Source organism: Octodon degus, unplaced genomic scaffold (genome assembly GCF_000260255.1).
Source record: "Octodon degus isolate 3935 unplaced genomic scaffold, OctDeg1.0 scaffold00071, whole genome shotgun sequence".
Classification (NCBI taxonomy): Eukaryota; Metazoa; Chordata; class Mammalia; order Rodentia; family Octodontidae; genus Octodon; species Octodon degus.
This window is the reverse complement of record NW_004524647.1, coordinates 9,126,568-9,133,771: the sequence shown is the minus strand read 5'-3', so window position 1 is coordinate 9,133,771 and position 7,204 is coordinate 9,126,568. Positions and strand designations below refer to the sequence as shown.

The 7,204-nt window shown below is 44.5% G+C and overlaps 1 pseudogene; it reads left to right on the top strand.

The window, feature by feature from the left end:
• Positions 1-534: 534 nt before the first annotated feature.
• LOC101592949 overlaps positions 535-7,204 on the top strand; it is a 16,631-nt pseudogene continuing 9,961 nt past the window's right edge.

The window sequence follows — 7,204 nt, the reverse complement described above, 5'->3', positions numbered from 1 at the left end:
GAGGAAGAAGTTGTTTAATCGTTTAATAATTTAAAGAACTTCTTGGGCTGGCCAGATAGCTCAGCGGACTAAAGCACCTCCTTAGGCAGAGAGCAGTGGCTGGGGTTCGATCCCCACTGTGCTGTGCTAGCCCCACCCCCGGAGCACACTGAGTCAACGAATGAGATTGGGTGTGGTGGTGCACATCTGTAATCCTAGCTCTTGAGAGGCTGAAAAGAGGAGGATCACTACAAGTCTGATCTGTATAGTGAGACCCTGGGAACTGCCAAGCTATTTCCCAAAGCAACCGCACCCCTTTGCATTCACTAGCACTGTGTGAGAAGCCCTATATCTACACCCTTGACAACATTCTTTTGAGACTAGCCATCCTAGTGTCTTAATTACTTTTCTTAGTGCTAAAACAAAATACCTGACACCCAAAGTTAGGGCATGAAAGGTTTATTTTGGTTTATAGTTTGTAGAGGTTGCAGGCCACAGCTGTCTGGCTCCAAGGCAGGGTGGTGCCACAGAGGCCCTCACAGAGCAGCAACGGCCATGGCAGGTAGGAGGAGGCAGTAAGGGAAGCAGCAGCAGCAGGCCTCTTTGCTTCTTTTTTTGGAGGAGTTACCAGGACTCAAACTCAGGCTCTAGAGCTTGCCAGGCAGGTACTGCACTGCTGCTGAGCTTTGTCCCTGGCCCCTCGCTTTCCCTTTTATCCCATGTAGGCTACAAGCCTTTTGGGTGGTGCCGCTCATACCCAGGGTGAGCCTTTTATTATCCACACCCAGAACTGTGCTCAACTGATTTAGTTACCGCACACTTTTTTTTTCTTGTGGAACCAGGGATTGAACTCAGGCCCTTGTGCTTGCCAGGGAAGCACTTATTCCACTGAGCCATCTCCCCGGGCCCTACCACACACTTTTAATCCCATTATCAGGTACCCTCAACCCAGTCATTTCCACAAAGCCCCACAAAGGAGTGCGTGAGGCTTTGGGGAATGTCTAGATGTGAGCCATGACAGTGAGTGTGGAGTAGTGTCTCTTTGTGGCTTTAATTGGAGTTTCCCTAATGATCAATGATGTTCAACATCTTTTTTAAAAAAAAAAAATTAAATTATTTTATTTATTCATTTATTTATTTGACACAAGGTCTCACTACACAGCTTGGACTCATAGCAATCCTCCTGTCTCAGCCTCCCTAGTGCTGGGATTACAGACATGTGCCACCATGCCCGGTTTTGACGGTCTGCATGGGGGCATTGCATGTGGTACCAGGGATCGAACTCAGGTCCTTGTGCTTGCCAGGCAGGCATTTACCTGCTGAGATATCACCCCAGCCCATGAACATCTTCTTATTTGCTCACTGGCCCTTTAAATGCTTTTTGGAGAAATGTCTGTTCAGATACTTTGCCTTTTTTTTTTTCTCTTTTTTGAGACATGGTCTCACTATGTAGTTCATCCAGGCCTTAAACTCACTATGCATCCCAGGCTGGCCTTGAACTCAGGGCGATCCTCCTGCTCCTGAGTGCTGGGACTGCATGCATGCATCACCATGCTCTGCTCTTTGCCCATTTTTAATTGGGGTATCTTTTTACTATCGAATTGTAAGCCTTCCCAAGTCCTTCCTTTCTTCTTTCCATCTTGCTCCCTGCACCCCTCCCCAGTGCACACTAGAAGACCCCTGTATAATTAATAACTGAAATACACTCCCTGAGTTGAAGGACCCCACAGTGTAGTATATGTGCTGCCCCAGCAAGCACAAGGAACTCACAGTCTAGAGAAAAGAAATAAACAAAAAATAGGAAGCAGTTTGTGCCAGGGGTGGATCTTGGAAGGGCTTCGGAGAAGGCAGACCATCCAGACGGGCTGTGGTGGGCATTCCAGCTCAAGCCACAGTCCCATCATGTCTTACACATGATTCGTTTCTACAATCTTAGTGAAGAGCTTAGTGAAGGAAATGCCTCCCGTGTGTTCATGCTCATAGAGACACGTTGATTTGGAGGTGAATACCACGAGTAGATCATTTGTCTCAATAAAGCTGTTGGGGGGCCAGGGAGACAGCTCAGTGGAATAAGTGCTTCCCTGGCAAGCGTAAGGGCCTGAGTTCAATCCTCAGTTCTGCAAAAATAAATAAATAAATAAATAAATAAATAAATAAAGCTGTTGGCCAGGCATGGTGACACAAACCTATCATTCCAGCACTTTGGGAGGCTGAGGGAGGAGGGTGGCAAGTTCAAGTCTGGCCTGGGCACCTGGTGACTCGGCAAGATCCTGTCTCAAAATACAAACTAAAACGTGCTAGGGATGTAGGTAAGTGTAAAGGTTGTAGGTTCAATCCCCCCTCGATCAATTAATTAGTCAATTTTCAAAACTGTTAAACTTAGCTTCATTAAGTGCAGACCAGGTGGTTACATTTGATAACTCATACCTCACTAAAAAAATATAGCCAAGCCTGGTGCTGTAGCACACCCCTATAAGCATAGCTGCGCAGGAGGCTGAGGCAGAAGCATCGTAAGTTGGAGCTCAGCGTGGGTGCCTTAGTAAGATCTTGTTTCAGAATTTCAAAAAAAAATTTTTTTTAAATTACAATGTGTATATCAAAATTTCTTCTATCTCTCTATAAGTATAGCACTGTTACAATAGAAATATCTTACTTTTATCCTGTTGAGGTTATTCTGTATTTGAGAAGAATAATATCTCTACTAACTGATATATTATTAAGGATCAGTTTATTGAACACTGGATTTAGAATTTTAAAAAACAACTTTTTGAAAGGCTGAGGCAGGAATTTCAAGAGTTCAAGGAGGGTTCTGGATTATACAGTGAGACTTGGTCTCACAAACAAAAACAAAAAATTTACAAATGACTTCTGCCAGATTAGTGGTGCATGCCTGTAATCTGGGCACTCAGAAGACGGAGGCAGGACTACTTTTGAGTGCAAGGTCAGCCTAGACGACATAGTACATTAAAGGCAAATCTGGAATGTGCTGTGAGTCCCTGTCTCAAAAAACCACAGACTCACTCAGACTCCAACATCCTGCCACTCACCAACTGTTTACTTTGACCAAATCCTAACTGATTCAATTTCCTTATCTGTACAATAGACTTAGAAATACCTACTCGATGTTACCTTATGTGGTAATTACAAGGATTAAATGATCCCCCCTATGTTACATGCCTACCCGGTGACTGGTCAAATTAGAATTTCAAAGTAGTAGTTTGAATTTGATTTGCATCGAATAACCTGATAAAAAGGAACCTTGGGACACAAAATAGGTGACACTGTATTAGTGAAGCTAGGAAGAATTTGATGTTTATTCAACATCAGAATGTGGGGCTGCCACTGAGGAAAGAAAGGACAGAAGAATAGGGTGGAGAGGGCTTGAGGGCTGAGGAAAGATCAGCCTGACTTCACAAGCCTGAATGGCTTCCAATCAGGAGCAGTCACAGGCTGAGACCTCACTGTGCGGAAATCCAGCCAAGCCAACTGCAGCTCATGAGACCTTCCCGGGATGCGCTGTGTTCACACTGGAAACCTCACAGCCTGTGACACTTCATGATTCTCCCCATTTCTGAGGGGTTTCCAGAGAGCTTTGGACAGGATATCTATGCATGAAAACTTGCCAACTTCCCAGACTTCTATAGCAGATAGCCACGGATCTGAGTGGACCCTGGTGCCCACGGACCCCTCAGACACTACACAAATGCCCTGCAAAATGGAAATGAATCTTATTCCTGCCTAGCAGTGTCAGCAAAGGAAAAAAAAAAAAAAAGCTACTTTCTATCTGTTCTATCCACACAACAATGGAACCTTTGTTCCTATCCAGTAAATGTGTGGCCTCCAGGGATGCTGCCTAGGCCTATGTTGTTTAGGCAGGGAACATGCAGTCCTTTGATAATGGCCCTTTATCCCAGCCTCTAAAACAAAGTAACAAACGCGCTGATGATGACGGCAACAAACACAACTTTCTCATAGGGCAGGCCTCGTGGGTGGTTCAACAGCCACCTGCATGCTTGCTAAGTGACCATTGTAGGTAGGCACTGGGTAGGGGTAACGGGATGAGAGAGTCAGGAGAGTAATTTGGATACAGGATTTTCTGGTCCTCAGGTAGCAAAAATGAGACTAAGCCAAGAGAAGTGAGCACTTGGGCAAAGCTTTAGTTTTGGGAGTCTTACTTCCAGGAGGAGGTGGACAGTGCTGATCTAGATCAGCCAGCTTTTTATTGGGTCGTTGGGGTGAGCCAGCGGCTGCTTAGTCATTCTCTCTGTTCTCACTCTGCTAGGTGGCTCCTTATTGCTTGAAGGGGCAATGAGATAATTCCCCTGCTACGGGGGTGGTCAGACTCAGTTCCCGTCATGCATGATTGATCCACTCTGAGGGGGGTGATCTAGTCATAGGATGATCAGTTTTCAAGATTCTGCTGTTCCTGGGATCCGAGGTGACAGAAGGCTTAGGCCAGTGACTAGAGACTTCTAGTTACTGCTCCAGAGTTTGGAACAGGATTTGTAGAAACTGATAAGTAACTGCTCCTGAAAACCTTTCAAAAGTACATCTAGCTAGCTACTTTTGCATGAGATAGCATAGGGCTTAAGGCCTTGTGTGTTTTCCATTTTTCTGTATGCTATTTTTGTAGTAGGTCACAGATCAAAGGCTAAGATGTGGTTTCTTCATCTTTTGTCCCCATGCTGATCCCTAACTGTCTCAGGGGAGTGGTTCAGGGACACTAAAGGCACCTACTCCATCAATACAGCTTGCAGCCTTCTGAGCTGACGTTGCAGGATGTGCAGCTGGGGAGAGCACTCTGGGCATCCAGATCTGTTTTGTTAGGTTTCTAGCTTTTATTTAATTTGCTTTGATTCTTTTAATGTGACATTTCTCTTATTGACCTCAAGGCATAGGTTAGTACAGTTTGAACTTCAGGAATGTGTTGGAAAAACACATTTAGGGGAATTCTGGAAGCATTTCCTAAGTACTTCCACTCTTCAATCCTTCAAAACAATGAGCTAACATTAGTTCATGGACTAACAGTTATACCCAGTCTGTGCCCAGTTCAGAATGCAATGTAGAAAACACAATGCTGAGCTCAAGGAGCTTCAAACTATTTGGAGAAAGGAAACATCAATATTACCTTGCAGGACTGGGGAGATAGCTCAGTGGCATAAGCACCTGTCTGGCAAGTACAAGGTCCTGAGTTTGATCCCTGGTAACGCACGTGCGCGTGCGCGTGTGCACGCGCGCGCACACACACACACACACACACACACACACACACAGAATATATTGTCTTGCAACAAAGGGTTTTCTGACCTTGCCAAAGTTGTGACTTATTGTAAGACATCAGGCTCAACTACTTATTCAGAATCACTCTCAGCTGGTCTGGAGAATGGGCTGCCTTGAATACAAACACAAGAAGTGATAGGAAAGAGGTGTAATTAGATAAACGCGGTACAAAAACCATAATTCTGTGTTCAGCAGCACTCTTTCTCCTCTGACTAATCTGGCTATGATTTCGCTTGCTTCCAAGCAAATGGATGAGATGGGCAGCATGGTATAATGCTGTTTTCTCCCCAGTCTGGACCAGATTGAAGCTAGACCAACAAATTTCCACCCTTGCTGCCATCCTGCCCTGGAAACAGACAGAATAACATTTGGGTTTTTGGTGTTGGAGCCCTGAAGTTCGTCGGAGGCCAATGAGAAGCCAGCTTTGGGTGGAATCTCTGGCCCAGGGCTCCTGAGGCCAGGCACACTGATCTACCAGGGGTTTGGCTACAGGAGCCATAGGCTCCCTCCCAACCTCAAACTCAAGGCAGTCCTCTTGCCTCAGTCTCCCTCGTGCTGAGATTACACATGTGTGTCACACCATCCAGCCAACATCAAAGCTTGTTATGTGAAAGAAACCCTGCTTTCTGTCTATAGGGTAACCCCAGAAGAAGAAAGAAAAGATGGCCACTCCACAGAGTAGAATCTAACAAAGGATATAACTTGAGGTCTCAAAAGAATGTCATTAATTATTCCTGGAATTTTTCCTAAATGGACATGCAGCCCAAAATGTGCTTAGAAATGTGTTATAGTCCCCTGCTAGATGGAAATTTTTTTTTTAATTTTTTTGGAGGAACTGGGGATTGAACTCAGGCCCTTGCACTTGCCAGGGAAGCGTTTATTCTACTGAGCCATCTCCCTGGCCCCTTGGAAATCTTATTATGGAAATGTATTGTAATGAAAGTGTGATGAAGTTTAGAGTCCAATTGGGTCAGTTGTATCACCATGTTTACTTGGACCCGCCTCGTCTCATTTCCCACTCACACCACCTTCTTATCTCCAGGAACACAGTGGCTTGTTCAACCAATAGTCTGACTTGCTTTGTCCTCTTCTCACCAAAAGTTGTGGCTTCAAGCTCATTTTCTCTCAGTCTAATACTTTAAAGTCTTGCAGACCTCTCTTGTCTCATAACTACAAATGTCCCTTTCTGCTATTTCTTCCTCACAGTCAAGATATAGTTGTGACTTTTGAAGGAGACGCTATACTCTAGTCTATCTTAACCGTTGGCAAGCTAAAACCTCCTCGAAGTGATTTTCCACTGCCTCCCAAAGTCAATACACCCTAAATTTGCCTTGTATCCCCTCTAAAGTCAAAGCTAACTTCCTCATGGCAAAATCCCACTCATTTAGACCCCTCTACCTTCACCACAGAGTAAGGGAAATAATTTCAGTGCTGTGATAAATTCCCATGCTATCCTGAGCCCTTCTGTGTCCTGCCTCCCCACTTCTCACTGCAGCTTAGTCCTTATACATTCCACCTCTATCACCCCCAGTAGGGCTCTCTCTCCTCTCCTCCAATCTGGTTCTGTAAACCTTCATTAAACTCACTGCACATTGAGAAAAATCTCTTGTCTGAATACATAACATTTGTCCTTTTCATGCCCACCATGTCATGTATGATCTCAAATTGTTAAGCCCTCAGAGGGTGTGCATCCTTAAGCTCTAAGAGTTCGTTTGGATTGGAAAAGCCTTTGTGGATTATATGGTCCAATATTTTCATCTTTAGAGGTGAAGAAAACCAAGACTCAGAATGAGTTAGATGGCTTAGCTCAGGCCACACATTTAATGCTATCATTTAAAAGGACGTGGCCAGGACTATGACATGTAGAAACCCATCTTACTTCTCATTTTATAGTCCTAAATATTATTTGACTTAAAAAAACAACACCTATGTGTATTTTTCTTTT